The 27,282-nt window shown below is 40.4% G+C and overlaps 1 protein-coding gene across 1 annotated transcript in view; it reads left to right on the plus strand.

The window, feature by feature from the left end:
• Positions 1 to 27,282, plus strand: part of SYT7 (synaptotagmin 7) — a 285,478-nt gene that overhangs the window by 102,020 nt on the left and 156,176 nt on the right. The window lies entirely within an intron of this gene.

Genomic DNA, 27,282 nt, shown 5'->3' on the forward strand with positions numbered 1-27,282 from the left:
CTCACCTAAATCACATCACCAGACCGCCACTATATCTGGTGCCCAGGCACACGATGGCCTCTGAGGACTCCCAGAGCCTGCTGTCTCTCACACTTACACTCTGATTCTGTCTGCTTCAGCAGATAAAAGAAATTTATTGAGAGAGTCAGAGAACGAAGGGAAGAGAGAATAAACAAGTGCCTTATTTATCATGTGTGCTCGTTTCAATGTGTCCATGTGCCCAATGCCTCTGCCAGAAGCAATTACCATCTAGGGTGAAAAGCCCAAACTGATGAGAAGATCAGCTTGGTAAATGAATCATGGCATGGTGCTCTGAACAACACTCATAAATTGCCAGCCAAGATGACTGGGTCTGGAATTTCAGAGGCCCTGTAAAGAAAAGAACAGAAACTGTAGGATTCCACCAACTAGTTCCTGCATCTAATCATGCCCACACTTTTGAGAGCCACATGACCGTCTCCTTCCTGGTACTCTGTCTATTCTTCTTCTTTGTTATCCATTCTGTTAGTTACCACACATACAGGCTGTATGCTCCTCTGTGACATCCTTATGCTCTATCCCCAGTCTTTCTCTTTATCTCAGATCCTGTGGACTATTTATTTATTTAGAAAAAAATTGTGTCGTGTCACCAAGAACTTGCCCAAGGAGGTTTATAAAATAAAAATAAAACCCAAACATTAAATATATTAATTAAAATCCAGCATTAAAAAACAGCCCAAAATTATTTATTTGTTAATTATGTTAATTATAGTCCACTTCTTTCACTGAGCCTCTAGGCAGATTACTCAGAGTACATCAATACAATCAATAGCAGGGAGATTCAATAAATAATGAAATAGGTATACAAATACAAATTTGCAGAGATTTGAAAATGAGCAGAAATCCAATACAGAGCTGAAACTGTGTATAAGCAATTCTAAAACTAACGTATTAAACAATGCAGAAACTACCCAGTAGAATTATATCGCAACAGACAGTACGTAGTAGTATAGTCTATAGTCCCTGTGCTTTCACCAATGCATCTCTTTGAAACCACATCCTTACACTACATCCCTTCTATCTGAGTAAAAACATAGACCATAAAAACAGATTCCTGACAACTTAAAAACACTTATCATGTTAAAATAATGTTAAAAAATCAACCCCTTAATTAAAAGCTTGAACGAAATAACAGTTTTAGCTTGTCACCCATAAGAAAGCAATTTATGTGCCAGATAAGCCTCAAGGGGAAGGGATCTCCATGAGCGAGTTGCCGTAACTGAAAAGCACCTCTAAAGCTGGGTGCAGAGAGAGCAAGGCGTGTGGGGCAGATCTTACTGGCAGGCTAGACAATATGGGAGGAGGTGGTCCATAAAGTACCCTGGCCCTAAACCATTAAGGGCTTTAAAGGTAAGACATATTAAGCTGTGTGCTTAATATTTTTTAATGTTACATCTACAAATAACAAGTATGAGTAAGGGAAAAACTTATTTGCAAACACATATACCATATAGTAATACTTGTATGGGAGAGGCTAGGTTGGCTGTAACTCTCAGGAGAGTAGGTTTGCCTTCAGGTTTGGTCTCAGATCTCTGATTTCCACTCTAGCTAGCCTTCAGTACCCAGTTCTTCTTTCCCTCCAATGTGAGTTCACAGACATTCACAAGTAATTGCCTGATACTGCAGTCACCAAGTAACTACCACCTGTACCACAGACAGAATTTTCATATATTCTGATGTTCCCTCAAGAATAGATCTTTCCAATGGAGGCAGTTTGCATGCCCACACGTGTGTGAATCAGACCTCATGCCAGTTTAAGTTTTTCAGGAACACCATGAACATGAAGATAAGTTTCCTGAGCTATATATTTACCCTGTATCACATTACATGGATGTTGGTTGTCTATCATCTTGCTAGAGGGTTGCTAAGGATTCTCTTTGTATATTACTTTAAGGCCAACTTCACAACTAGAAAATGAACTGTGGAACATTTGCACAAATGCATGTGTGTGTTATACATACCTACTAGCAGTGGCTGGTTTTCTTCTCTTGAAAGATACAAAGAAGGCTAATGTAAAATCTTTTATTCAATGAGCCTTTGGTCATAAAAGTGGGCACATCTCTGAATTACATATCTGATTTGTGTTAACACAGCAACAGCTCTTTATGCCAAACTTTCTTTCTTGGAATTGCTGGCAGCTAGTCCAGTCCTGATATATGAATGTGCCAGCATGAATTACCATAACTAAAAATAAAGCACATCAATACTATAAAATAAAGATTAAAAGTGTTCTCTGCCCTCATGAATTCTCTAGAATGCTGGGGTGTTGAGGCTTATGAGCACTGTAGTTCCCAGCATTTCAAGGGGAAAGGGAGCCATAGCAGTTGCAACCACCTAGATTTGTTGTGTAAGTTGGAGGAAAATTTTCAATACAATAAAGAGTAGCTGTTCTTCAAATGTATGGTAGAGCCCCCCCCCCCCCCGCCCAAGGAGAGTTGCTGCAGTTGGCCAGGACTAAAGAGAGAGGCCTTGTGCCCTCTCCATGTAGATCAACATGCAGTTTTTTTCATAGGTGCTTTTACCCCCATGTTCTGAGCATATTAATTCAACTCCATAAGGTCTCCTTTTCCTTTGGGTTCCCAGACTAAGGGCAAAAGTTAGCAACAGCCTGAATCAATGACTTTTTAAAATGGATTCTTACTTTTAAATCACGTTTTTCTTTTTTAAATTTTTAATGATTTAAATGGCTGACTCATTGAGGTTGTATATGATAAATAGTATAATGTCAAGTTTTGTAGTTCTTGTTCTGGATTTCCTACTGGACCGTGGAACTGAGACGTCATCACAGCCGCAGGATTCAGGAGATGCCATGCTATGTCTCATCAAGATAATCAACTAAGCACCTATGAGTGACTTTGAACTCTTGCTCCCCAACTACCAGGATTATGCAGTGTATTCAGTACATGAATATTTATGACTGTAGCAGCCAAACAAGTGTGGACATTTATTTTCCATCTCTTGGAGAATTTTTATTTATCCAAGTCAGTCTTCGCTTTTGAAAAGTGTCACGTACTGACAACCAAACTACATACATTACCAGAATTCTGTGATAAGGATTTCAGACATGTAATTTGGACCTGAAATCAGCCATTAGATCAGGACTTAGTGGTGGGGAAGAATTTTTGTTTATTTTTCTTTTCTGCCTCACCCCAACGCACACCATTTCAACTACTGGAAATGACCTCTCTAGGTTGCTTAAAGCCCCATTGCAAGGGGGTAGGGATGGACAATATGTTTACTTATCTTTTTTTCCAATGTGTGCTTAAAACAGCCTATGGGGGTCTAACTGTGGGAGAAAGAATGAACATTTCCCCTTTCCCAACACTGTGTCCCTAAACCAGTAATCCCTTGCACCTGCTTTAAAGCCAAATGATATCTTTTAATTCTAATTATGGATTTCAAACATTTTGTGTATCATTATGTGTCTTCAACTAAATTGGCTTGAATCCACACTAGCATGTTCATGGGTACATGCTCTTGTACCCAGACAATGTGATTTCCCCTGCTCCCTCCTTCTGCAGCAGCCTGATATGCCCCCCAAAATCATGTTGCTGGGAGAGGGGCACCCCAGGAATAGGATTTAGGGGGCATATTGGGCTACTGGGAGGGAAGAGCAGGAAAATCATGCTGCATGCTATAAAGGTGCAAGGACTTGCACCCATGAAAATGCTAATGTGGATCCAAGTCAGTTATCTTGCTTAATATACTTATATGGATAAAGACAATGCAAACAAAAATCCATCTCTTTTCTCTAAGCAGATAGATTTCCACAGTATAAAAACCATGGCTATGTGACCAAAGATTTTAGATTGTGTTCTGCACTGTCCGATTTTATCCATGTTTAAATCAGAAGTAAGTTCTACTTCATTCAGTATGATTTTTTCACAAGTAAATATACATAGGATTGTAGACCAAGTTGTATATAGGTACTATTTAGTTGCAAACCACTATATTTTTTAATTGCTACAACAACTAGTTGATATGCATGCCTCTTCACAAGATTTCCAAATGGGAGACTTGGGCCATTTTCACACTGCTTACTGGCCACGGAACATCGTGCCAAGCTCCTGGAACAACAGCATCTTTCTAGCGCGATTTCACGCAAGAATGGCTCACTGACAAAAATCTGTGAATCTCTGGCATGGAAATCTCCTTTTGTTATATATAAGCCTAACAGTTAACATTATAAGCAACATTTTCTGCTTCCCTGACAGTGGTGACCCACTACTCTACCAGTTGCAGCACTGTGCTGTTAGGCATCTGCCACTAAGCAGTGGCGGAGGAGCAAGAAAGACTTGGGCTATCCCCTGTTGCCGGGTAGAAGAGTCAGGGTCTGGTCTGTGCACACTGTACATCTACGGAGGCTTCCAATGGTACATGGCAGCCAATGATGTTGTAGTTCCTGGTGGTGCTCTCTTCTTTCTGTCCTACCCAGTGGTGGCAGCTGGTGGATGTATACCTCTCCCAGTTTGCTTCTTAATAGTATAACATGAAGCCCGCAGATTGCACAATTTGTAATGTGCTTTGCTTATCCAGCCAGCATCTACTCTGATTCTTATCTCAATTGGCAGCACTGGCTTTTTCAATGCATACATTTCCTTCCTGGGTTTTAGTGCTACAGGTTGACTAAATAGAAAAGAGTCCAGTGGCACCTTTAAGACTAACCAACTTTACTGTAGCATAAGCTTTCGAGAATCACAGTTCTCTTTGTCAGGTGCTACAGGACTCTCTTCTATTTTGCTACTACAGACTAATATGGCTAGCTCCTCTGGATCTATGACCAAGGTTGGCTAAGTAATGTAAGTTTCTTCAAATGTCAGTACTTGTATCATATTTACTTCTAATTAGCCTGTGTTTCCTAGTCCCTTCTCCACCCACACCAATGCAATCATTATTTGAAGTTACAGTAATGAAGACAGGTCTACCAATGGACTGGCAAAGTATAGATAAGAGCAAGATGAGTCCTAATCAGTGGTGGACTTCCTTATCAAAGTTATGAAAACTTTGTAAACAAAGTTCATACCATGCCACAATGGTTTTCATATTGGTTTTCTGTAATGTACAAAAAATGCTTACTGTCTTCACAGAAACACTGCCGTTAGTAGTGTCCAGCTGAAGCTAGCTAGTGAGCTGTCATATCCAAGCTTAATATTCTATTTCTTTGGCCTTTGGTGAACATGATTTTCTGACTTTCTTTCTCTTCCCATCCCTCTTATCAAGTCTCCTGTCATCCCCTCTGCTCTGCTACTTTGGCACGTGCATGCCCACTTGCTAAAAAACACTTTCTATACTTATTTTCTAAGTTGCCATCACACCTCCCTTACTGAAAGTCTCCTGTGCCATGTTGACAGAAGCCCCTGCTGCTGTCAGTGAGCTTTGCTCCTTCATTTTCATGTATTAGATTCACACTGTGGAACATGATACCATGCATTGGCAGTATTCTACCCAGTATAACAACCAAATGGGACACTGCTAAATTATAAGTCTACACACATCTAGAAGAAAATCTTGGTCCTAGCTTCTTCCAGAAGTGGAATAGGTCAGTGACAGGTGCTGGGGACCAATGTCCTTTCTACCTAATTAACTAGTGCTAATTGACTGGAAAAATAATTCAGGGTGAGAGTGAAGACTCCCCCACTACATGGTTCTACTGTTTAATGCTATTAAGGTAAGAAAGTAGGGCACAACCTAATGAGGACAGGCTCAGTGAGGAGCTAGAGTATGTTGTGTGGAAGGAAAATGCTCATAGTTTGAGAATGTAAATTGGCCTACTCCCCTTATCAAGGTCTATCTGGGACAGGAACATTAACTGCTGCTCCACAGAGGTGATTTCCTTGTAATGTTAGATACTCAAGAATGTGTTTTTGAAATGATCCTATTGGAATACATTTGTGGAAAATTAAGATGGAATTATGTGTTAATTTTGTAGGAACTGAGAGAGTAATCCTATACAAGTCTACTCAGAATCCTATTCATGTCTAATCAGTAAGTCTTACCCCCAAGAAAATGTTCCTAGAATTGCTTGTTAACGTATGCACAAGTTCCTCTAAAAATTGAACATCCTATTTATGGACAATCTCCAGAAAGTTTGTGGCTAACTATTTATGACCTAAATTTTCCATGTTTACAAAAATGGGACTACTTCAAAAATTCATTTGTGAACCCCAAATGTTATGCATGGATTAGCCTTGAGTATACTACAGATGATCTGGGTCACAATAGGATGCAGGAACAGTTCCAATATAGATCTGTGTTTTCAGAACTTTACCTGGAAGGGGAGGTTCATGAAAGCATGTTCATCCGGTGCTCAAAAATGGGGAGAGAACCACCACATTATATCAAGATAAGGTCAGTTGTTTGAGACTGATACCATGCTGCGTCACTCCTTTGCTGCTGCTGTGAATGTGCAATGAACAAAGGCAGGAGTTGAAGAAGGATTATAGAGATGTCAAAGGACTAAGAAAGATGGGAGCAAAAGAAGAATGGAGGGAATAATGAACTCCAGCTTGAGGTAAGAAGGGAAAAGTTGGGGGAAGGGATGCCCAAGAAGGAATGGGAATAAAAATGTCCATAATGAGGAGGAGTAGCAGGATCAAAGGGAACCAGAAGAGTTGTAAACATGGAACTGAGGGTACTAATTAAGCAAAAGTGAACTTTATGTTAAGATGGAGCAGGGACCATCTATTCAGGGACAAAAAATGAATGAGAACAGCTGTGTTCCAAATTAGCAGAAGGACCAAAGGATCTGGAATTTGGATTTCTGTTCCTTTTCTTTGTTTTCTTGACACAGTTTTCTGTTGCCTATCTGTTTGGATGAAAAACAGGAAGAGGGTCCTAGTTCTTATCATTTTAATATATCAGCATGATCCTGCTTTCTGATTTTTCTTATTATTCTGCCTCTCCCACTATTACACTGTCAGCAAGTATTCTTACCACCAACTGTCTTTCTCCTCCAGAGGAAAATATATTTTTCTCCATCCGTTGTAATTTCTGCTTTTACCTCTCCATAATGCTTTACACTAGCTGGGGTAGATACAGAAACATAAAAGGAGTAGCAGGATGCTATAAAACCTACAGAATAAATACACAAAACGAGGTGAAAATATACTACATGCACATGTACAGACCCAAATCCTCCTGAATTTATCCATAGCATTTTTGATACTGTGCTGGCATTTATGCATGACAGTTTATTCACACACAACCAATGGAAGAGTCAACCTTCCATAAAACATTTTCTGCTACAGAATATTTACACACATCGTAGCCCCCTGCGTTTGCTGCACCAATGTCCTCCAATGTGTTTTAGTATGACCGTTGTTTGGGATGGGACCCAGGACTTCCTGCTCTAAAAGCGCTGCTGCTTCGTCAATATTCTGATTTGATAATTTGTGTGTGTTTTGGAAATCCAATTCCACTTTTTTCCCCCTGGTTCATAACCCAAATAAGTGCAGTAGAAAGGGGAAAGTTGGTAAGCACAGCAGATCCTCAGTGCGTCAAGTAGTTGGTGCATAGGGTTTTTGCTGGCTCAGTAACTTGTAACACATCCCATGCATATATTAACTGGGTTCAGGTACTACTCGTGGAGAATTGTAAAAGCATTCCTAACTGACAAGAGGTTGAGTTCTGATATGAAAAACTCTTTTTGCAAACAAGTTCCCTAGCAAAGAGGATGAACAGGTGTTGTTGCATGTTCAGTCCGCCATCTCCCATATATAGGTAGAAATACTGGGAAAGGCAACTGCTTGGGAATATTTGAAAACTATTGGACAACTAGTATGATTCAGTATAAGGCAATTTTAAATGTATTTCAACCAGCCTGGACATACAATTCTACCAGCCAACTTCCATTTCCTTCTTATAAGCCAAAATTTTTCTGTCTCAAATCGCCTTTCTAGAATACCAGCTACTCTCATATGAACTTGTTGAGCAGCTCTAAATCCTCACTGGATGCCCTGCTCCATATGCCCCCATGTTCGGAGAAGAGGTTAGTGGCCACTAAGGACAGGGCCTTCTGTGTCATGGTGCCTAAGGTGTGGAATGTATTCTATTTTGTACTCTGCTTGGTGCCTAAACTTATGGTCCTCTGGCAGTCAACTAAGATTTTTTTTCTGTTACAATTTTTATTTTATTGTAGAAAAGTTAAAAAGATAGAACAGAAAGGAAAAAAGAAACACATGTAACTAATAAAGGCCTACAGTGGCCTACACAAACTAATGGACATAAAGAGAAAACTAGCTTATATTATTAGTCAGTACAGTTTTTCCCATACAACACTTCATCCTTTTCACAGCAATCAGCTTGTGGTCTAGTTAATTTATATATATGTAATCTCATCTCCTTAACATCCCAGCTCCTTATTATTACTTACACCAATCATTAAATCATTTTTCTCCACCATTCTCAGAGAATCATCGAGGGATTCCAATTTGCCATGTACATAAGCAATATTTTTATCTCTCTTTGCAACTATGAGTTTGGCTGTCTCAACTAAAACCCACATCTTTCCAATCCAATCCCTCCACCGTTGGTAAATAAACCATTTCAATATTTCCCCATATAACATTAGAAAAAACATACTCTTTTTCCAGTTTTTTCATCCATATTTCCCAACTTATAAAACTCCAGTCTAAACTATAAATTAGTCTTTCGAATTCACATAACATATATAATTATAGCAATTTTTTTCATTTTTACCACTCTATCCAAGATAATAAAATGATCTTTCCTTCTATTCCCCTTTCTAATCTTTAAGTTACAAATCTTTAATCCTTTTTACTATTTTATAAAAGCATATACCATCAATAGTTTTATAGGGAGTTCTCCATAATAATTTAATACACAATAAATTGGGGGGGGGGGCGATATTTACTGTTCATCCCTTATTTATCTGTGCCCAAAGTTCTTTGTTCAAGTCCTCATAACTGTTCTGTTCTTGTTCCTCTTCCTCTTCCTTTGTGCATTCCAATTCCACATTTTGGTTTCAAATCTGTTATTAACCTTATACAGTCCATTTCCACTCTTTGGGTATAGAGCCGTAAGAGGCTAGCAAATACTTCATCCGTTCTTTGGCTAATATCTTCCTCTTTTCTTTCTTTGGTCCCATGAAGTAAATTCCTTCTCTCTTAAACTCCAGTAAAGTCAAATTATTTTGATGCGTAAAACTCCAATTTCATAGTGCTATTTCTCATAAATCCAGGAGGTAATGTTATTAAGGCCGAGTTTTATTGTCAGGAATGTAAAATAACTTCAGAGGGGAAAAAGAAGAGAGGCAGAGACTTTCCAGCATGAGTTATGTTGTTTACCCACTTATCTCCTTTCAAGGTTGTTCTGCTTCACATTACTTTTCCCATTTCCAGGCCAAACTATTACACTTGCTGAAACAAAAACATAGCCTTCATCAAACATAGCAAAGAGTCACCCTATGTCCGTTTAAATCGTTCTTTTTCCAATATAAATAAACCAAGCTCCTGCGTATATTCATTTTCCTTTAAATCTTATTTTTCAACATAGAGAACATTTCCAAGTTAGACAAGAGACTGTTTCTCACCCAACCTGTATAAACTTCATTCTGTGTCGCAAGTTCCAGACTGTAGTTAGATCAAAGAAAAAGTTTAATAGATAAGATTGGAAGGGGTCATCCTTCACTCCAGCACAGCTTCAGCTGGAGGACGGGAAATGGAACTTTGCTGAAACTAAGGGTATTTTTGTTTGACCATGCATGTGTTTACTTAAGTGGTTATTTTCTGTTGCTGCCTTTTACACTTGGCCCAGCTTTTGTAGTCTTATTCTCTTTCAGCTTCTTTTCTATGGGCCAAACTACACATTTATGTTTTTAATGAGTTGCACCTAGATTCCCTGAAGCCACAAACAGTAGCTGTGGGGAATGGCTTTTTAAAATAAAGAGTCCAAATGAACTCAGAGCACCGCCATTGAGGAGGAAGGCTCTTGCCTCCCTCCCCCAGCTTGGAATACTCTACATGGAACAGGGAAGTGAGGAAATAACTCCCCCCACCGCACTGTTTCTCCATGGGGAAAATGGCTTGGGGGGAGGCAGGAGCTCTTCCCCTTTGGTGGTGTTCCAAGCCCATTTGGGCTCACCTTTGTTTTTAAAAATCCCCACAATTGCTGTGTGGCTGCAAGGAACTTAAATTGGATCTGCGAAGCACAAATATCTAGTTTGGCCCTGTATCACTGCTGCTTACAACTCCATAGAAAGCCAGTTTGGTGTAGTGGTTAAGAGCGCGGGACTCTAATCTGGAGAGCCGGGTTTGATTCCCCACTCCCCCACTTGAAGCCAGCTGGGTGACCTTGGGCTAGTCACAGCTCTCTGGAGCTCTCTCAGCCCCACCCACCTCACAGGGTGTTTTGTTGTGGGGATAATAATGACATACTTTGTAAACCGCTCTGAGTGGGCATTAATTTGTCCTGAAGGGCGGTATATAAATCGAATGTTGCTGTTGTTGTTGTAGATAATTAACTTTATTCATTTCCTGCTGCTGCAGGCTGTGATGTGGCTTTGTTCAGTTTGTCTGTTTATTGAATTGTTGGAATACTTCATGTTTTTATAGCTGTTTTATTTGTAATTGAAAATTTCTTTAGGATTTTTTTTTATTGAGAGTGCCATGTGTTTAAAATATAATTCCTAAAAATGTAAAGTGTAATGAAGAGCATGACTTTAAAATACATGTAGAGTGCAACCATATTTGTTACTGAGCTGTTACTGACCTTGGCTCCTTGTCAAAAATATACTCAATGACAAACTCGGCTTCACCATCATGTAATATGTGAAACGGTCCTTACTGAAAAGAGAGGCTGATATCCCACCTAGTAGATTTCTGTAAAATATGCACTGTCCCCTCTGGGTTTAGGCAGTATCCTTTCAAGTCCCCACTGTTCTTTGCTTCACCTCTCCTTCCAGCCAGGGGTTGCATTAGAACCTTGCAGTTCCCTGTAATTGATTTTTCTGCTAATGAACATCCTGGCCTTGGCCCCATTAATACCCATCTGAAGCTCATGGCACAGCTTGGGTGGGGGAGTTGTACACTCCTTGGAGCAGAGCATGAAGTAAGCCAACACCAATTAGCATAGTGAACCATGCAGCTCCATTAAGGTGGACTGTGGAAGGCACTGGCATTCAGCAAGTGGTCAGTAAGCACCTGGGCAGCCAGTCTATTAGTCTAGATGCACATTTCTATTTGCACGCACATATGTACATACCTACAAACATTCAACACTGCTCAAGAGAGGTTATGCACTAGCCTCCTAATCTGTATCATATAAAACTTCAAGGAAGTGACCAGGAAGTTACTAAGGCACAATTTAGGGGCAAGGAAGCAAGGCATCAAGTACTTTGCAACTGTGACTCTTCTCTCTGCCCATGTTTAGAGGCATATGTGCCTTTTTGGCTGAATGCCTTTTAATTTCTCATTTAGAAAGAAATCATGCTGAGTGAGATAATAAGGGAATGACATGTCAGTGCTGAGCTGAGATCACAGCTAGATTGAAAGACAGAAGTTGCAAAGCCATCTAAGGAAAGAATGCATGGGAGGGTGTGGCACTGAAGGGCAGCATTACTGAACTTGCCTGTTCACAGTCAGGGGTGGGAGGCTGCCTGAGTATCCCATCCTTCTAACTTTCAGAGATGAGCCTCATGAGTCACTTCTCATACAAATCAAGCCTAGTGTCCAGGTCTAGCGCAACTCATCGCCCCCTTCCAACCCCCACACACAGTGTGGGACAAGGCACATGTTCTCCATTCAGGTGCCCGATGAAGAGTGGAGCCAAGCACAGGGAATATCATCTACTGCTTGTAAATGTGTGGTGTAGGAGTGCATGTTTGTATTTCTTACAGTATGAGTGATTGTGTGTGGGTGCAATATATGTGAGCTTGAGGGAAAGTGTGTGTATAGAGGAAAACCGGCACACGTGCTGCTGCAAGAAAATGAGAAGACTAAAAATATAGTATCACCTCAGATGTCACAGTCACTGGCCATTAATGCCCTGATGTTAGCAAGTCCTAACAGCTGTTACCAGGAAAGTTCATTCCTCCTCCTGCTCTTAAATATTAAACATCACCTAAGAGAGATGATCTGCTTTCAAAAGTGACTTTAAATCAACCATCCTTCTCCATACACAGCCCCCTGTGACAGGTTGATTCTGGTTCTGCTAAAAGGGTTAATAATCTCCCTTCATCCCATTCCAGATTTTCAGTAAACGTAGAATAATCTATTTGAAAGTGATGTTGTGAGAGCTCCATTTGAAAGATAGTGAGGGACAGCCACGAAACAGCCACTTTGCCCATTTGCTTCTTAACACAATACTCGGGTTTTTGGTCGCAGAACTCTGTTCTTCAATCAGTGCTGTGAGTGGTGATTGCCAATTGGTATTACAGATCCGTTTCTCACCTGTCTTTCAGCCTGCCTTTAATTCACATGTGCTGAGCTCCTCACTTCATTACTTCAAATGTAGGTAGTGTGTTTGTTCTCACTACACGTGAAGTGCTTAAGTCATCTCCTTGCTGTCCAATTTACATTGGTGTTGCAATCCCTTGTGCTTTATTTCTCAAACATAACAGAGGGCAAGACTGAAATGCAACATACTTTGCATGAATAGGCACTACCTGTAATACATATGGCAAATCTGCATGTGCTGAATTGGTGTGCTGAGGTCATGTCAGTAAGCTCAAATTTCAACCATTGCAAATCTCTAAACTCCCTTTGAAAAAAATCCTAATTGTCAGTACCACGGAGAGCGTTCATTAGGCAAAGAAAGAAATCCAAAGGACTTTGGAAAAGGAAAGAAATCCAAAGGACTTTTTCAGGCGGGGGCGGGGGGGGCAGATTGTGTATGAATAGTGTCTGCCTGTCGACCCAATCCAGTACTTTTTTTACTCAGAAATAAGTTCCACAGAGTTCAGGGGGGCTTAATGAGTGTACTTAAGATTGCTGAATCAGATGTTGCATCTGAAAAGAAAAAATCAGAGCACTATTTTATTTATTTATTGCACGTGTTATTTAAACTATGTTCCAAGCCCATGTGATTCCAGTTTTCTTAAAAGAATCCACGGTATCACGTGGATTTTGAATAGATTTTCCTCAGTAGCTGTGAAGAAATTGCACTGCTGGCTGTGTAGATTTCAGAAGCTTTGTAGGCTACTGTGAAACAACAGGATACTTATTAATTAGAATGTAAAGATAGTACAGTTTTAACTATCTTTCAGTATGCTATTCCTTTTAACTTGTCAGAATATATTGTCTATTTTCAATCTATCGTGATTGGATAGATATTACTTATCTGGACAGATTTGGGTTATGAATAAGGGCAATCCAAAATGGATCAACTTACCAGTTGTCCCTTGTTTAATTGGAACACTGGGAGATACTGTGTGCATTCATGCACTTTTAAGCAGTACCTTATCCCTTTTTCAGTTTTGTAACTTGATATTCTCCATATTGTTTTGCTGCAGTATATGTGCTTTATATTTTTGACTGCCATTTATAACTTCAATTATTATTTGCTAATACAAAGTAGCGTAGTCCTTGGGGAGATGCTATGGCTCAGTGGCATAGCATTTGCTTTGCATGCAGAAGGTTCCATGTTCAGTCCCTGGTATCTCCAGTTAAATGGGTTTTAGGTGATGTGAATGGTCACTGTCTGTGCCCCTGGAAAACCTCTGCCAGCCCCAGTAGACAGTAATGACCTTGATAGACCAATAGTCTGACTCAGAATAAGAAGGCATGCATGTTACATTTTTTAAAAATTCAGCGTGATTTTTCCTTTTTGCTTCCAAGTTCTTTACAAGTATTTTTATAAGGGTTGGCTTCCTTTTAGGCTTGTTCTAATACATTTTACCCTATCCTCTTTGTGTGGCTGTGTGTAAGTGTATCATTGTAAGTCATTTGAAGTGCTATAGACCGATGATATTTATCTGAATGCGACAGCATATATGTGTACATATCACCATTTCTCCCCCTAGTGGTCAGCAACAGTAGATAACCTGCACAAATTTATTTGAGGTGATCAGTTTGTATATTTGAGGGGGCTAAAGTGAAAAAGAAATAGAGTGGCATTGTAAAGACAAACAAAGTTTATTCCAGCATATGCTTTCATGAGTCAGACTTCATTGCATGTTATAACATGGGGCTGTTGCTGAAAATGGTGTTCTTGTTGTTATTTTCTCCCACTCTCCATGGTAGCTTGTAGGGTCACTAATGGTGGAGCGTGCTCTCAAGTCATAACTGACTTATGGTGTCCCCTGCTGGGGTTTTCAAGACGTTCAGAAGTGGTTTGCCATTGCCTGCCTCTGCATAGTGACCCTGGTCTTCCTTGGTGGTCTCCCATCCAATTACTAACCAAGGCCAATCCTGCTTAGCTTCTGAGATCTGACGAGATCAGGCTCATTCTCATCTCCACACTGTATATATCTACAAGCCTGTGTAGAGAAGACAATAATATTATGACGCTAGGTAAGTGATCTTGCTCATTACAGGGCACAAAAGGAGAATTTGATATGGAGACGCTGCTTTCAAGAGCAGCCTTGTGTTGCTAACGATGTGTAGTTGCATCCTTAGGCTCACAGACTTGATGTTCATAAAGGCAGAGTCTATAATATTGTTCCCAAACAAAAGGAAGGATACCTTCTACTTCTGTTTAATATTCATGTTGGGACAGATCACAGGGTGTTTTTCAGGTCAGAATTAGATGCTATATAAATATTCAGGCTACTTCTGAAGTGCTCTGATACTTAAATCTCATGAATTCTGGCAAATATTTATGCAAGTCATCTCAATTAACTGATGAGCTGCTCATCTGACTAAAGATTATCCGTCAGAGTAAGGGTAGTAAAATTAGAACCATTACTCTTCCAAAACAGTTAGCCCTTAAGCTGAAAAGCATCATATCAGAATTTTGCCTGCAGGGGAATTTTTCAAGGAAAGGTTTTTTTGGATGCGTCTGGGTATGAAAACAAGTTGTTCTCAAACATTCAAGGTGGAAGGGAAGAAAGAACTTTTTTCTGTTCATTCCTATAAATAAAATTGTCTAAATTTTAAGGATCAAGCATGATGTTTTTGTTATCCAGGATGCACTTTACCTTATATGAAGATATTTGCCTTTTAAATCAAGCCAATGTGTTTGCCAACGTGTCACAAGAATGCACATTTATTACCCTTCTTGCTGTGTTAGGCATGAATTGAAGTGCAGCAGACACAAGCAATTCAGCTGCCTTTGCTTTAGTAATCATTATTCTAGCCCAGCATTGAAAAAATTGTCATGAAGAAGCACCAGTGTAAGGAACAAGCCTATTATCATACTCTTCCTAGGATAATAGTGCTGCACTTGAGTTCTGACACTTTGAGCATATAACCTAAAGCTGGGTCAAAGCGTTGCTACTTAAACAAAGGGCTGCTTTTGATGTTTGATACTGTACTTTTTTAGTCCATGGAAAGTGGCACCTTTGATAACACCATTCTCCACAACAGTGCCCATTTTGGCATATTTCCATAGTGCTCCTGGTGAACTGATTCCTTCCTCCCCTGGTTGAGCATTTAGCATTAATATTTCCTCCATGTGGATGCTGTTGGAAATAGTACTCTGTATATGACTTAATCAGCAGGTCATACCTTGGGTTGTGCATTTCTAATATGTGAATTTGCATGTACAATCACATGAGCTGTGGGCACAGAAATTCCTAGATGATCCTGTTACAATAGAAGCGATCCTCAATCTCCATTGTTAAAGGAATAAAAAGGATTTGGATGCATCTGCAGAAAAATAAGTACAGACTTGCATTTCCTGGTTGCCTTATTTCAATTTTTGCAGAATTTTGAATAAACTAGCTATGATAGGAAGGATTTATGAAGGAGAGAAAACAGGCGTAGCAAGATTCAGGCAGCAGCTCCTTGATATCTCAACATGGGAATGGGTTAAAACATCGCTTGAGGTGAAAGGAGTGGATATGAAAGTTCTGCTCACGGAGCTTGAGCGCTGTGACATTTTTATACATTTAAGTAATCACTTGTTGCATCATCAAGGAATGAACTTGTATATATGACCTCACCTAATGATAGCTTTAAACAAAATTAGACTATTCATAGTAAGCAGTCATCTTTGAAGGGCCTGCTTCAGGTGTCCCCAACATCTGAAGCTAGACAAGGTGGCACTTGGCCCGTGGTGCTTAAAATTTGGAGATTCCTCTCTAGGGAGAATCATATGTCTGCCTCCATCATTGCCTTCTGAAGATGCTTTTGTTTATGTAATAATAATATATATAATAACATTCGATTTATATACTGCCCTTCAGGACAACTTAACGCCCATTCAAAGTGGTTTACAAAGTATGTTGTTATTATCCCCACAACAATAACCACCCTGTGAGGTGGGTGGAGCTGAGAGAGCTCCTAGAAGCTGAGACAGATCCCAAGGTCACCCAGCTGGCTTCAAGTGGAGGAGTGGGGAATCAAACCCGGTTCTCCAGATTAGAGTCCCACGCTTTTAACCACTACACCAAACTGGCTCTGTGTGTATGTGTGTATTTCCTTTTTAATATTTTGTTTTAATGTTTTGTTTTACTGTTCACCGCCTTAAGAACTCTGAATTGGATGGGGAAATGGGATAGAATTTTTTTTAAAAAATAATTAGTAAATATTTACCCATGGCTATTAGCCATGAGAAACCACCTCTGCTTCTCACTTGTCTTGAGAGCCCCAGCAAGGTTGCCATACATCAGTTGTTACTTTATAGCACTTTGCACACACTATATTCCTCCATATTCAGAGGCTTAACATACCTGCTTAACAGATGCTGAGTACAATCAGTATGGAATGGCTGTCTGCTATGTCCTGAGTCATGATCGGAGCTTCTGGCTAGTCACTATCAAGAGAGGGTGCAAGACTGGATGAGCCTATGGTTGGATCTAGCACAACAATTCTTAATTTTTTATGTCCAGAATTTTTATTCTCTTGTGCATTTAGGTGGTGTATGAGCAGAGGTTGTAAGCGTTTGTACAGAACCCAGAGCTAATCTGTTCATCTGCTTAGTTTCCCTCCTTGTTAATCAGCCTAGAAGGTAGAGGTTATTTGCAAAAAGATCTCAAGAACAGTTCAGAAGTCCTGAGATTCTCTTCTTCCAGATTCAGAGTCCATTTTGTTTTCTTTTGGCTTAGTTCCCCAGGGAAAATACTAACTCTGCTTCCTCCAACATGTGTTGAGAATAAGGAGCACAGCAGGGTTAATTTCATTCTCCTCTTGCTGCCTGGAAGCTTTGGACTTGTTCACTGAAATGTGCAGGATAGGTGTTGCATGCGACATAAATAAGCCTGCTAAAAAATCCACTAATTTCCCTTTTCAGGTAAGGCTGCTGTAGTCTCACTAGATAATTGGGAGAGAAGGGTGGCAGTTTTTTGTACTCAGAAACCAAGCCTTTGATGGCAGTGTAAATCTTTCAGATGCCTGAAAGGACTTCTGTTTCCTACCCACAAGCTACTTTTTGTTTGTACTAATATAAGGACCTTGCCAGAGTCTATGATCTCTTCCTCAGTGTGGCAGCACAGAGCATTGCACTGTTAGACCTGAGATGGGGGAAGCTGCAGATCAACCATGAACTCAGTGGATAGCCTTGAACAAGTCACTATCTCACCATTGGTTCTTTAGCTGTAAACCAGGAATATTAATACATTTACTGACCTGGATATTATGACATTGAATTAGATAAGGATTGTAAAAGCACTATGTATACTTTAAAAGGTAAATATCTTCTAGCAAATTTACAATCTCAGTTGGAGCTGATTTACTACTTTCTCAGCAAACCCCCTCTCCTTCAATATACCCTGCTATGCATGCTAACCAACAAAAATCAAGCTCTGTTTAAAAGCAGAAGCTATAGACTATCACGGGGGGATTCCGCATGATCAATTTTGATTGGACTTTCTGAGCAGTCATGCCGCGGTGGAGTCCTACAAATCCACTTCTCCCCAATTCCACATTAGGCTTTTGTTTCGCACATTTCATCGGCTCAAAGTCCATCATGCAGAATTTTTGACAGGATAAAAATCGATTCCTCATTGCTTTTTCCGGGGGAAGTGTCGAATGATGCACATCTTCATTTTTTTAAATTTTTTTCCCCAAAAAACGTTGCTACACATAAACGTTGCATCAAATAAACATATTGGATAGGCCAGAGCACTTCCCGCTGATATTGTGGAAGAGTATTGGCTATTGACATTTGGAGGGAAAATTGTTACCAATGACCCCGCGTCTATCTTTCCCGCTTTCTTCGTGAGCAGTGTGGTTTAGTGATAGGTGTTGTGTTGAGGACGGTCTCTTTCTCCCTCCATGAAATGCCTAGGGCACTAGTTGAACACTGAAGTCCCTCCATCACACTTTCACTCTACCTCAGAAGCTGTCAGCTGTCAACGAGCAACAAGTAACAAATTTGGCGTGTTGTAAAATGAACCCGATATTGGTCAGCTGTTGTCATGTGACACATAAGTTTCTGCATAGTTTTGTAGAAACGTTGCAACGTTTTTTTACATTTTAAAAAAAAAAATAGGGGAAGGGAAAGGGTAGTGGGTGTAGCTTAGAAAACATGATTGGCCAATCAAATTAAGTTGATTCAAAGGGCGAGAGAAAAGGGCAAGGGTGGGGAGAACATCGGATAAAGAATTCCGGACGATTAAAATCCCTAATCTGCTGCGCATGGACAAATAAGTCGGGGGGAAAGCAGGATGGAAAAAAACCGGACAAAACGTGCAGTGACTTTGAATCTGCTGCTAGGATTGCCTTCCCACGTGTGGAAACACAAGAAAAAATCGAGGTCATTTAGAAGCTGAAGCAGGGAAAACCATTCGTGCGGAATCACCCACAGTTAAAGCTGGGTTAGCAATAGTCAGTGTTGCACAATTGCAGAACTTTTTCCCTGTTTCTGTGCTGACTCACATAGATGGCTGGGTTTGTATAGATCAGTTTCACAGCCTTCTAAAATGACTAGAACTTAGAGGCTTTCCAGCCTCTCCTTTCTACAGTGATGTTTTCACAGGCACAAGTGTGTTTTATGTAATTTGCTTTAGTTTCCCTACTAATGGAACATAGTTGTGATTACATTATAGGTTCTAAAACCAAGATTTCTTTGCAGTACAAACAATAGTGCCTGATATTGTTCAGCAGAAGGGCACTAGGGTAATAAGCAGTGTATTAATGTCAAAAAGAGTGAAAAATGCTTCAGAGACTTATAGAAAGCTTTGGTCAAAGAATCAGAGCTATTGTTCAAAAGCCTGCTTTAGTTGATCTTCACCTGTAGCATTTTTATTGAGAGCCAATGGGGATCAAGATGTCTGTGAGTCAAGAAGAAGGAGAGAGACTCTTCCTAAAAAAGTAATTTTGGTGTCTTTTCATAAAAGATTGCTTATGAACATCAGGAAGATCTGTTGCAAAGATGGAAAACCAGTTCTCCTTCATATTGTTAAGGAGACTTCCTTCACGGGGATAGATAGGAGGTTATGATGTAAGCCCCACTCACTCCCCCAATGTGAGGCAGATTTTACCTCCAAAATGGTCAAGATTGCTTGCTGTGGCTGGGTACCCTCTGGTAGTTATTTAAAAGTCTTTTTGTCCCATACTTGAAAACATATATATTTTTAGCTTATATCTCAGCCTAAATATTTGGTAGGGGTGAGGCAAGAGCCCACATCTTCTTTAAATGAAATGGCACTAGAGGATGAGTAAAGTTCAAAAGGAAATTGCAGGTTTATTAAATAGGCAGGGTTGGTATATATGTAGGTAGGGAAATAAAAGCTGAGATAACTTTTGATTGTAGAACAGAATACTTCACAAGCATTGGGCACAATAATCTTATTAAAGCGTAGTTTCAGTAGTTACAGATCTTAAAAATGAGACTGGTAGTTTCAGACTCAGGTTACTTTAACAAGGTTTCTTTGTAGATTTCACTTTACAGCTTAGATGTTTTGACTTCAACACAGCACTCTTTCCCTTTACACCAGATCCAGTGTCCTCCTAAAAGCCAAAAAAACCCTTTTTAGACGCTGGACATGAATTATTCTTTTACAAAAGACATAACTCTGTTCACTTGGCTGAAGGGGAGTCTTCTTTCACTGCCCATTTCTTCTGCCAGCAACACGCCCCCCCCCCCCCGGTTCTATCTGGCCTGTGTAAATTAGTGCTGGTTTTCACACTTAGAAGTCTTCCATAAATCTAAAGCTGTCCCAGTTAGGGCAAATGTTTCCTTTTTTCTCATACAGAGGGTTACTAGTCTGATCCTCCTTGACTTGTCAACAACATAACAACAGATCCAGAGGAGTTAGCTGTGTTAGTCTGTAGTAGAAAAATAGAAAAGAGTCCAGTAGCACCTTTAAGACTAACCAGGTTAGTCTTAAAGGTGCTACTGGACTCTTCTAACATAACAACAATAACTTAACACCCACTCAGAGCGGTTTACAAAGTGTTATTATTATCCCTACAACAAACAAACACCCTGTGAGGTGGATAGGGCTGAGAGAACTCTGGAGAGCTGTGACTGACCCAAGATCATCCAGCTGGCTTCAAGTGGAGGAGTGGAGAATCAAACCTGGTTCTCCAGATTAGAGTCTCACTGCTCTTAACCACTACACCAAACTGGCTGAGCACCAATTGTTACCTTCTCACTGGATAATGACAGAGAGGAGGGAGCAGCCTGTCAATCATTCTTCCTTCTGGCAATTTTTAACCCTTTCCCTTCTACTCTCTGGGTGCTGCACTTAGTAAAACTTTCATTTTAAAGCCCATTCCATCACAGAGGTCCACTGTTTTACTGTAAGCTGCTTCTACACAGCTGTGATACTCTTTAAATGAACCAACCATGTGCATCAGGGTTGACTACTTGGGTCTTTCGCAAGAAATTAGTACACACACCCCATTGCAATTCTGCCAGTGGTTTGATCATTTAAACATTATCATCCCAGGCATGATAGACATTGACCATGGCCATGGTTAAGATCCTTGTAGAGCTAGTGAATTTGGAAGGTCTTAGTTTTGTGATCACACTGTGGTCATGCAATAAATTACTATATTCACAGAAGTTGCTGAATGTAATATGCTGCTTTACTCTCAACCAACAACCAACTAACTCAGATAAGAAAGTAAGAAAGAAAGCAGTCTAGGTGGTAGAGTTTCCTTCCTTCCTATAATCAGATTCCAGTTACCTCTTTACTGTCCATTTTACTACAATTAACTTACAATTATCCTAGGACACTTTCCTTATAATTAAGGATAACATAATCAAGGATAATCCTTCCTTTGAGATTTGCTTCTTGGGATGCCTTTTTCCAGTCAAGAGATCTTGCAAAGATTTATTTCTGTCTTTCTCGCTCACACACATATGTATGCCAGAATGTACTTAAGAGATGGAGACTCACAAGTCAGTTTCAGCTTTATTTGCTAATTCATTTTTTAAAAAAACTTTCACAGCTATAGACTGATCTGGCACTTCCTTTTAAAGCTTCCTACTCTTAGCAACTGACAACTTTCCAAAACAATTAATTCTCTGGGATGACATTTCCATTGCTTGCTCTCTAGCCAGAGGAGATTCCCCCTGCTCTGATGCCAAAAATATACTGATTTTGAAGTTCTAATAATACAGATCTTCCCTTTTAAACCTATACCAGTAGCTGCTATGCATCAGCAAAACATTATGCATGACCCTGGTATCATCATTAAAGTGAATGATGTTTTGAAGTGTCCATGATCAAGTTAGATAGACTGAAATTGCAGTGTAAAAATTGATCTACCACAAGTTAGTGGTAGGCTGGAGGAATAAAAAGTCTACTGGCTATCAGTCCTACTGCAATTGGGTCAATTTACACGGGCTGTGCAATTGGAAATCTACCTATCAAGACCTGACTCAAACCATGTTCATTTTCAATATGTTAAATGCTCAAAACTGAGACAGAATTTATATTTAGAAGTGGTAGAAACTTTCTTATCTGGCAGATCTGGTACCTCAGTGTTTGGTTCCATTTTTCCAGGCAGCAGGAGCTGAAAGGAGTAGTAGAGTGCCGAGCCAATATGTTCCTGAGAAGGGGCATCATCCAGCCAGAACACTTAGCTGATGTATTTTCACTTTCCACCAATTATTACATTATTTCACTGACTTCAGGAGGTGTTCTGATTCTATGTAACGATAGGTCCTGTATCTTATCCACTGGCATTGTGCCAGCAAAGTGGAGGTTAAGTCTTTGCTTCCACATGCTTGCAGGCAAGGGTGATAGAGACAGAGGCCACAGCTTCCCTTCCCCCGCTCCCCTCATAATAAATAGTTGATCTGCTGGGTGGCGGTAGAGGTAGATGCTAAAGCTTCACCTCTGACATGATATTTTAGCCAGTCTACCTGGCAGGCAGGCAGGCAGGCAGGGCTGCAGAGTTATTTATTTCATTGTTGTTTCTTACAAAAAAGAAAGAAGCATATTCCACATATTTCAAGAGAAGAATAACATTTATTTATCTGAAGAAGACAATTTGAAACTTTTTGCTAGCAGTTGTAATATATATGTTATCTATCGGGGTTTTTTAAATTTGTTACTGACTTAGTGATGTTATTCAGTTCTTAGGTATTCTTCCAATTCATGTCATCTTGCAAGCAGTCATTTGATTTACTTATATTTTGGTATATATTTATCTATATATTTGTATATGTTTTCTAAATAGATTTTTTCATTCTTTGTGGATGTAAGGTTTCCCCCCCTTTTCTGTGATTGTGCTTTTAAAAAAAAATAAATAATATAAATCAGCATTTCATCACTGAAATAAATGAAACATGGAACTCGATATGAGTGGTTATCAAAAATGTTAGTGCCACATATACCAGCTGAAGTAAAATCCTTCTCAAATGACCACAGAGGACTCTTCATTTTTTTCTCAGTGTTCAAAATTCAATGTAAGTCTCCTTAGTCCATTAAGATCAGTCTAATCCCACCCCCTTACTGCCAAGCCCACCTGTATAAGCTCAGTGCTGGATGGCACTGATAATGCAGCTGAGACTTTTGCCACATCTGCAGTTGAAATGCACAATTCATCCTCAATAATATAAAGGATGTTCTAATTGGTATACACTGCCCATTTTCACTGAAGCCACTAGATAGTTAAATTGGTATATAGGACTTTTCAACACTGTCTATGCTCTGTCCTTCTTTTCCTAATCCAGTTTGGCTAGGGATCCTGACGGTGTTTTACCATCTTCTGGGCATGGAGCAGGGGTCACTGAGTGTGTGGGGTGGATGTGGGGTGTGGGTGTGGGGTGGGGTGGGGTGGGGTGGGGTGGATGACACCCAGCTTTATCTGTTGATGGACAACCGGCCTGGATCGGCCCCAGATGTCCTGGAGCGTGCTTTTGAAGCCGTGGATGGATTGTTGAGACAGACCCACCTGAAGCTGAACCCTACGAAGACAGAGATCACGTACTTGAGTCATGGAAATGTGGATTTGGGACCCTGGCTTCCTGTACTTGACAGGGCAGTGCTTACACTGGTTCCGAGAGTTAGGAGCCTGGGGGTGATTCTTGATCCCTCCTTGACGATGGTGGATCAAGTCTCTGCGGTTGCCAGGCAACTTGCTCCCTATCTATCATCCCGTGACTTAACTACAGTGGTCCAAGCAATGGTCACCTCTAGACTGGACTACTGTAACGCACTCTACTCTGGGCTTCCCTTGAGCCTGATCCATTGATTACAGCTGGTGCAGAATGCGGCGGTGCGGGTTATCACCAGAACACCAATATGGGAACATATAACACCAGTGTTACACCAGCTGCATTGGTTGCCGGTGGAGTACCGAATCAGGTTCAAGGTTCTGGTATTAACCTATAAAGCCCTAAGTGGACTGAGACCGTAGTATCTGCGGGACCGCCTCTCTCCATATAAGCCCCAGAGGACCCTTCGCTCAAGCGATAAACATCTGTTAAAGATCCCTGGCCCTAGGGAGGCCCACCTGGCGTCGACCAGGGTCAGGGCTTTTTCAGCCCTGGCCCCAGCCTGGTGGAACGCTCTGTCTTGCGAGACCAGGGCCCAGCAGGACTTGTCGGCATTTTGCCAGGCCTGCAAGACAGAGCTGTTCCACCAGGCATATGGTTGATGCTAGGCGGTGCCCCCCCCTTTGGTGGGGGGGTTAAAATCTTCTGCCCTTCTGCCCAGTGTTGCCTCTTGTCCTTCACATAGTTGCTGTAAAATGCTTACGTGCTGCCATGTTCTTTGTTTTTATATTTGTATTTATATAGTTGTAGTATACATTTTAACTGAATGACATGTATTATTTATGCTTTTAATGGTGATGTGTTTAGTTGTGTGGTGTATTTTAAGTCTGTTGTGATCCGCCCTGAGCCCACTTGTGTGGGGAGGGCGGACTATAAATTGAAGAAATTAAATTAAATTAAATTAACTATTAGGCTATGTCCACTACTTTATCTTATATTTCAATTCTTTGGGGGGTTTGCCTTATCTTTTGTCTGTGCTGTTGTCTGCTGTGTGGATTATACATTCTTTTGGAATTGGGACAGTAGTGTAATGTAGGACCTACATTAAATAGGAATCCAGAGACTACTATCCATAATATAAAAAATGAACTTCTTTAAGCATGACTTTCTGCTGAAGGGTTCGTAGAAGACATGTTTTATAGAGAAATTTGATACAGTAGAGTATTGCTGTCAATACTGCCATGTAAGTATATGGAAATAAATTTCATGTGATCTTGAGCAATCCCTCCATGCTAATATAATAGAGATGTATTTTTATCTTTTTTTGAGGGGGACCCTGGGACGACATTGGTACCACTAAAAACAGAGAGGTTGAGACAAGGTTTCTGCAACAACCTAGATTGTATTTCTAGCTCTGCTAGTTTTAGTTTGGCTTGCCTCATTCACTTCTTTTAGCCTCTGTTTCTTACCACTGGCCTTTTATATTTAGAATAAGAAATCTTGATGCTGAGATTATTGGTATACATTATCTGTATAAATTATGTGTATACAATGTAAACATCTGTATACATTACTGACCCTAATCATATTTGGAACCTCTCAAATGTTGCTGAAACATTATTGCATAAGTAGTTATTTACCTCTGTGTATCAAGGTGCATTCATTACGCAATGAAAGCTGAAAGCTACTTGCAAATAAAGCAGGATAACTGTAGAGGACATGGGGCATTTTGAGGCTGATTAAAATCTAGGGTGGGATGGGTGACCAAGTTCAAAAGCAGAGAAGATGGGCCAAAGCAGCTGATCTTGGTGAAATAAGTAATCATGCCTCTGATCTCAGCTTAGCATTTGGATAAGAAAGAACTGGTCTAGCTTTATCCATACAACCTGCTGCTTGCTTGAAAAGAATCATCTTTGTTTCAGGACCACAGACAGAGCTCAGTGTTCAGGCGCTTTCTCTATCCGCAAAGGAGACTTAGTTCTATTGTCTTACCTTACTGGTCTCTGATCAGCGCGACGGAGAGGGATGGAGAAGGCAGGAAGTTTCCCTACACCAGCCATTATCCTCAGAGCTTTCATTGGTTCTTCTGTGCAGACCAGCAAGATTTCACTGCACAGTCCTCAGAGCAGCTTGTCTGCTTGCAGGTTATAAACAGTTAAAATTAAGGGATAGTCCCAATTCCCTTCTAGGCAACAGTTGCTAAGCGCTTCATTACACAGATCGGATCAAGGGTTTTGTGGTGGGTTTTTTAAAAGTGCCTCTCCACTCCTCCCTTTGTTATTAGGAAGGTGAATGGGAGATGCCTAGATCCAGGGCACCTGTCATCACAACAGCCCACAATACAGTTATTACTCTGGTGTAGTTCACTTTGTTCCTTTTGTCAGGCTGTTATTTCCACCACTTAAAAAAAACACCGAAACATCTGTTGAGACTCATCTTACAGCCTATTGACAATGACATTGGGCTGTTTGATAATAAGGCATTTGTCTGCTTTCTCTCTCCCCTGCATCATTATCCTTTCTGACAATTCATGTATTCCCCACCACCACCACCCTGACACATGACACTGTACTATAATTACTATTTCTCCCATCATCCTGTAAGCCCATGGCATTCTCCTGAACAGAGGCATGAGAATAACATAGCTGATTCTTCAGAGTATTCTTCTCCCATTTTTTCTTATTTCCTGGAGATCATTGCATTTGATTTCTATAAGGTTGACTTGCAAAGCTGTTGGTACCCCAGAAAAAGAAATAGGCTCTAGCCAGGAAGACCAGACCTTGCTACAATTGCTGCTTTTTGCTGCTGCATGGCATCTTGGCACTTCTCCAGATACGTATCTTAACATTGCTTTTCTGTTAGTGATTACTCTTTTTTTGCAACTCTCCCCTCCAGCACTGATGGAGTTGACAGATCCATTTATGGCCTCTATTTAGTGTCTTTAAAATACTTTTCTTTTTCAATTACATGCAGCATATTTTTGCCTCTGATTTATGCTAGGTTCACAAAGGTGGTCATTTTCCTGTCCATTGAGAAGGTAGTGATGCAGAGATGAATTATGAGAGATATGCTGGTTGAAGAATCAAGAGAAAAGCAGCTGTGGGGATTAGAGACTGATATCAGTAAGTGTGACTTGAGAAACTGACTGCAAGAAGAAAGGGGTGGGGGGTGTTATCAGCATGGCCTAATATAGCTCTGTGGACATGCTAATTAAAAGAAGAGCCTTGGAACTGGAACCCTCGAAATATGAATGTACTGTGGAGATTAGAGGACTGATAATGAAAGTGGTGCACCCTACGGCTTGTGACTCATAAAGCCCAGGCAATGAGCACAAAGCACGGCCTCTTTATTCTAGGGCAGCTGAATATAAGTGCCTCTGTATCAGCCTACATAGAGCCCTTTTATAGCAAGACAAATGGTTCTCCTCTGCTGTTCAAGTCTCAACTTGGAAAGCAGTGCTTTTCCTACAGGTAACCAATACCAGTTTGCAGTCATTGGAGATTAGTTACAAAGTTTCCAGTTTAGAGGGTGTGAATTGCTTGCTGGATGGAGCCTTGGTACCCTCTTTTTTAGAAGTGAAGTGCTGATGGTGTACTTTGCATAGATGACCACTGCTGCTTTGTTTTTATTTATACATAAATCATGACAGCCAACTCAAAACTGGCAAAAAGGATTATGGGTTTGTGAGTTGTATCTGTGGCTCAGTTATAAAGTATGCCTGGATGTCAGCCTCTGTCTTGGTATCTCTCAAAACACAAGCCTTGGGTCCCTGGAAGAAAACATAATAGG

This window comes from Eublepharis macularius, chromosome 2, assembly GCF_028583425.1.
Source record: "Eublepharis macularius isolate TG4126 chromosome 2, MPM_Emac_v1.0, whole genome shotgun sequence".
Classification (NCBI taxonomy): Eukaryota; Metazoa; Chordata; class Lepidosauria; order Squamata; family Eublepharidae; genus Eublepharis; species Eublepharis macularius.